This window comes from Psittacula echo (assembly GCF_963264785.1).
Source record: "Psittacula echo genome assembly, chromosome: 6".
NCBI classification, from domain to species: Eukaryota; Metazoa; Chordata; class Aves; order Psittaciformes; family Psittacidae; genus Psittacula; species Psittacula echo.
Window position 1 is genome coordinate 9,645,462 of NC_137743.1, and position 6,306 is coordinate 9,651,767.

A 6,306-nucleotide genomic window follows, 5' to 3' on the forward strand; every position below is an offset into this window, starting at 1 on the left:
CGCCCCGCCCCGTACTACGTCACCTCGCGCAGCCAATCAGCGCCGAGGGGGAGGAGCCAGGCGGCCCCTCCCCTCCCTGCTTTTGCAGCGCCAATGCTTGTACCGCTCCCTGTATCTCTAGCAGTATCCCTACCCGTATCCTTATCCCTGCTATGGCAGCGCCCTGCCTGCACCCCACTACATATCTATTGCGCAGGGGCAACCACCCCCAGGGCCACCCGCCCTGCCGAAGCTGGTGAAGGGTCGGGATTACCTGTGATGAGGAGCGACTGAGGGAACAGGGGATGCTTAGTTTGGAGGAGGCTCAGGGGGGACCTTACCGCTTTCTACAACTATCCAAAAGGATGTTGTAGTGGGATGGGGGTCAGTCTCTTCTCCCAAGTAACAAGTGATAGGACAAGAGGAAATGGCCCCAAGCTGCGTCAGGGGAGGTTTAGATTGGATATTAGGAACAATTTCTTCACAGGGATGGTGCTCAGGCATTGGAACAGGCTGCCCAGGGCAGTGTTGGAATCACCGTCCCTGAATGTGTTCACAAACTGTGTAGATGAGGCTCTTAGTGACATGGTTTAGGGGTGGTCTTGGCAGTCCTGGAGTAGAGGTTGGACTTGATGATCTTAAAGGTCTTTTCCAACCTAGCTGATTCTATGATTCTATGACTTCTTAAAATATAGCCAGCAGCTTTTACCCAGTCTGGTCAAACCATACTAAGTCTAAGGTCTGCTCTAAGTGTTAGTACAGTTATTTGGTAATGAGCAATAAAGTACATGAAGCATCCCAGTGCTGTAATGCCCAGCTAACAGGCTCTGAGTAACTCCCTGCCTGCCTCCCATCTATTGCAGTGAAACCTGCTGCTAGGAACTAGTTGGGCTGGATTTTCATTCGCTTGCTCAGCCCTCTATTTGTCTTCAGAGCTGGAAGATTACCCTTGGGTGCATTTAACTGCATTTTACTCCTCTTCTAAACCTCTGAAAATAATGTGAAGCAGCTGCTGGGTAAATGAGAGTGATGTCCCCTCTCTCCTTTTTCCTAATCATCAGCATGTCTTACAGCAGCACCAAACATTCCCCACAGCAGTCTGGGAGCAACTGTTATTCCCCCCCCCCCCCATATATTTACTCTGCTGATGCTGCTCCACTGTTCCAGCTGGACCATAAAAACCCCTTCCAGGCTCAGACTTGATTTACAAGGTCACAACCTGGGAGCAGATTATTTATTTATTTACACGCTGTTTGTTTAACCCTGACTATAAAGGCCACACACCAGCGTGGACCTGCTGCTTGGCAAAGCATTCCCTCATGTTCCCATGGACTTTGCTTTGATTGCTTGTCGTGTCCTGGACTAAAGTGTGACCCTCTTTGGTGGGAAGGGTGGGAGGCATCTTCGAGAATAGAAGGAGACCTTATGCTGAATGAGAAGCAGAAGGGTTGTGGCTGGGAACATTTGGCCAGAACTGGTAGCTCTAATCCTGATGTAAAAATCTAATAGTTTGAAACCAGGTTAGGACAATGGAGCTGTGGGATAGAAAAAACCTTAGTTGTAGTACGAGTAGGTACGAGCCTGTGGTTCATCACCACACTGAAGCCTCACAGCTGAGGCGCTTTCATGAATTTCGTGAATGTGCCTAGTCCGTTTTAGTGCAACATCAGCCTGTCAAAGTCTGATAAAGTCTTCCCAAGATGACACTGACAGTGGGAAGCACTGTCAGGAGTACCATGTAGCTGCTTGCTATTCCTGGAGCATCATCCCCCTGTCATCTGTTCAGATCCATTATTGCTGTAGTATCTTTATACAGTTAATAAATATCATCATCTAATAAAATACCAGTTCTTTGCCTATCAAGCTGTCCTGTCAGATCTCCAGCTGGAGATCCTCATACCACCATAAGAGAAGATAAGCTTAAAAGTTGGAGAAATAAAGGAAGCTGCCCGCAAGTATGCAATAAACCAGAAAATACACAATCATGTGTTGCTTCCCTGTATCTTTGCTGGTTCAACAAGCGTCAATCTGGAACGCCAGATCGGAGCTGGAGCCAGAATGTCTTTGGGAAACGATTCATCTTCGAAGGGAAAAATAAGCAATTTTATGTTTTCTGTACAGAGCATCCCTCTGGCTCTTGCAGCACAGAGCAGCCAAATAATCACCGTAACTTAACCCCTTCCACAGTGTTACATTCTGCAAATCTCCTTTAACTCAGTATTTCCTTGTTGTAACTTTCATTTCAGACAGCTCCTTATCATGATCTGAATATAGCTCTTTGCTTGCATATTATTTATAGATGTCAGTTGAAGAGAAGAAATTCCAGAGCTGAAATGGTTTGTTTCCACTTGCTCTCCAGATCACAGTTTTGAATGCGTAACTAGTTTATTTGTCCTTTGGAAGTAATTCAAAAGAAAAAAACCCAAAACCTCTCACTCAGTAGTTATTAGGACCGATCAGTCTTCTGTTGCATAGAGGATAATGGATAGATCTGATGAAAATCAAAGTGTATTGCATTTGAGGAACCCCGTTGCCATGAGCTGTGAAGCTTCAACATTTCAGGAACCGAAGTGGGTTATCTGGGTATATTTTTAAACCCAGTCCTTTGAGATGCTTTGCACAGCTTCCTGCTTGTCTCGCCACGCAAAACAAATTGCAGGATGAGAGTCCTATTGCATGGGTATGCATCTTCACACAGCACTGCCCTGGGGAAGACCAGCAGCACCAGTGGTGAAGCAGGAGACTGGGAATGGTGCAGGGCACTGGGGGATGCTCCGAGCTCCTTGTACCACGTCTGGGCACTCTGTGAGGCTGTTTGGAGAGGGAGGATGCTGAGAGAGTGGTGATGAGCATTTAGAGGAGGATTGTGGGGTTAGCAGATGAGGAGGGGGAAAGGCAATTTTAACTAGTTGGAAACATTATCTCTTAATGCAGTTGGAGGAAGAAAAAAATGTCAGGGAGGGAGATGAATAATTTACATGAATACAAAGAGATTTAATGAGTGGTAATGTGATGAAAGGGAAAATTTGATACGAATATCTGAAAGAGCTTTTAGAATGTCAAACCCATTACTTTGCCAGGAGTAGCAGTAGATGCCTCATCACTCAGGCCTTTACAGTTAGGTTTGACAAAACTCTAACTTGCAACTTTGGATCAGACTGCACCATGTCTAAGACCTGGACATTTCCATCTCTTACTTTTAGCTTTAACATGTTTTTTTTACTGTATCTCAACAATTTGGGTCTTGGCTCGTAACCTTCAGTTTTCCCCACACAAAGAAAACCAAATTCTGTCATCTTTGCTACTGGATTTAAGGAAGCTTTACTGGAGAAATGCAATGCAGGAACAGTTTCTCTGTGGCTGTGAGGCTGGCGTGGACAGAGCAGGCATCTCCAATAGGCCAGATGCAAGGAGTGGCTGTGCTGCCACTTGTGACACAGAAGGATCTTGTCTGCCTTGTCCAGCCTTGTCCGGGCATGCTCTCATTGCAATCAAATTTGGCCACTGCCATTATTAACATAATATCCTCTTAAAATATTAGCTGTTTGTTCTCTTAAGGCATTAGTCAAAGCCCACTGAAGTGCCTGGAAGGTTTCCCATTGACTTCAGTGAGCTTCATGTTATTGCCATTCTTTCTCTGGGCTACGTAAAAGCACATTAAAAATGCATTTGCTGTCCCTTTTTCTTCCTGCTGGCCTCTCAAACTTCTCTACATACATAGCAAAACTTAGCATACATTAACATAGCATATATTTGAGAAACCATTTTGTGCTTGTTATCTGGACAATTTGACTAAAACCTGACCTGAAGCAAAGCAGGTGAGAGACCGTTCTGCAAAGTCTTTGTGTGAAGTGATCAGGCTTCATCTTCTCCATGTGGTCCTAGGAAGAAACTGTAACTTGGCTCTATTCACATTGGACATTTGTTATTAGGGAAATAGAGACATGATGGACCGTTGCCACAAGATCCATGTCTCTTGTTTTTAAAATAAACATCTTGGCTTTGACTTGACGTTTATTTTCCATAAATGCCTCGGCTTCAATTTGGCATTTCAGCAGCAGCGGGAGGCTGTTATCCTGTGACAACATGCAATTCCATTGACATTATCTCTCAATTACATGTGACAGTGCACCAAATGCTCTAGGTAGTTGCTTTTAGGTAAACAATGCTACAAAACCAGAAAACAAATGTATTAATAACAGCAGTGACCATACTTTCCAGCCCTATACTCTGTGTGTGACACCATAATTATACAAGGTACACTATATAGTAGTGTGTCCTACAGTAAGTAAGTACACTAAGGGTTTGATTTAGGGGATCCAAAGCAGTGAATGCCTATTAATTCCTGTGAACTTGAAGGCTGTGGTTGATGTATTATTTAGCATGTACAGGACCAGCATATCGGCAGTTTGGAAAGCTCTAAACCGATCTGATCACACACAAGTAAGTCCTGATGCTCTGGAAGACCCCGCAACAGCAAGCCAGCCCTTGCTTACTGACTTACTGGCTTACTTAATGGCTTACAACCATTGCATGCTCATGAAAGGGTCTCCTGATGAAAAAAATGCTCTAAACAAGGGCTGAGTTACCGTGGCAGGGTCTTCCAGGGCATCAGGACTTCGGGTGATAAAAGAGATGCAACGACTATCTGTCCTTCTCTCTCTGTCACACACCGAGTAAAGAGATGCTGAGGAACAAGGGTTTCTTGTCCCTTGAAATCTGTGTTGTGTTGTTGCTAAAAAGTCAAAACTCAAGAAAAGGCTGAGTTTGACAGGGGGAGTTCCACTCCATTCAATCCTCCCAGAATGGACTGAGCACTCCTTTATCCTACTGCTCTTTAGAAGTGCCCAGATTTTAAAGATTCTCTGATTTCCACTGTAGGATTGAGGCCAGGTCTCTTTTTTTCCTGTATTTCATGAGAATTGTGGTGGTTTTTATAATCCTACTCACAATTTTAAAGTTTAGGGCCCTGGACCGATGCCTCATTAGGGGAGTGAAGGAAGGGGCTGTTGTGACTCTGGAAATGCCACTGTAAGAAACTGGGATTCGTCTTGTGCAGAAGAAGTTTTAACTGGGGGTAAACCTTCTGGCTCATGCTGGCTATACATATTTGTCAGAAGCCTAATACAGAAGGAGCTGCACCAACTGATGCTGGCTGTTTGTCTGTCTAGCTGATAGCTTTCAACGTTCCACGCCCCAGCCTCTCAGAGAGGTCTGCAGTTCAACTTTGAAGTATCTCACCCAGAAGAAGTTCTTATTTTCCCTTTCTCAGTGACACTTTGCCATCCGCATAATCCAGACCTGCTATTACTGACTCATTCTCTGACTGACGTCCCAGTTCATAGAGTGCTTTAATTATTGTGTTATCATTCATCCATATCAGAATAGTGAGTTCTTCTTGGGCAAAAGCAATGTTGAAACTTGATGAAGAGCAAGCCAGTTTTGGTGTTTCTGGAGGCAGAGTATTCTTTTCGGCATTGATGTCACGTTTGTGAAGTTAATACTTGTAATTATTTGACAGAAGCATTTTATTTACAATCTCCACTAATATTAATCCGGAGCTATAATGATTCACTCACGAATCCAGATTACAACCAAGCCTTTAATTGCACAGTTTGCCAAGCCTCACTCGCACTGTCTGCATCTCGTTATAGCTTCTTGACATCCAGACTCCTCGACAGAGACATTGTGAGAAAAGCCTAAGGCTGCCTCCCTTTTAGGCATCAGTGATTCCCTTGAGAGGGGTGGGGAAACATTTTATAGCAGCCCAGAAAACACTGTAGTGGCCAGAGCCTTTGTTTATACAGAGAGACTGTGGCTGGATACCGGAGCAGAGGAGTGATGACTAGGAATCTTCTGAGATTTTGGTCTCATCTACTCCTGCTTCAACGCATACTGGCTGCAAGGAATTGCTCCATTTCTCCATCCAAAACCTTACCCATCGGTAGGATGAAAGTCACATGCTTTGGAAAATACCATCTCATATTTTAATTGGAACAAGAAGCTAATCCTTTAAAAACACATCTTGAGGTGTGGATGTGAGGTGCAGTGAAAAGGCACAATGACAGTGTTTTGGTGTCAAGCAACATGCTGGCTAGTGAAGTGTGCAAGTCAAGAAACCATTTCTTTCCCCTTCTCATCATGGAGGACTATAGCATGTAAGCTAGTGGCTGGAACATGCAGAAAGACTAATTCAGACTGCTTGGGGTGGAACCAGCATTTTCATATGTGTAGGAAATATGTATGTATGTATATTCTGGATGGCAAAAGGACTGACACGAGCAGCATGGCTGCGGCTCCAGCCCTGGCTGGCTGTGATGGTGGGTG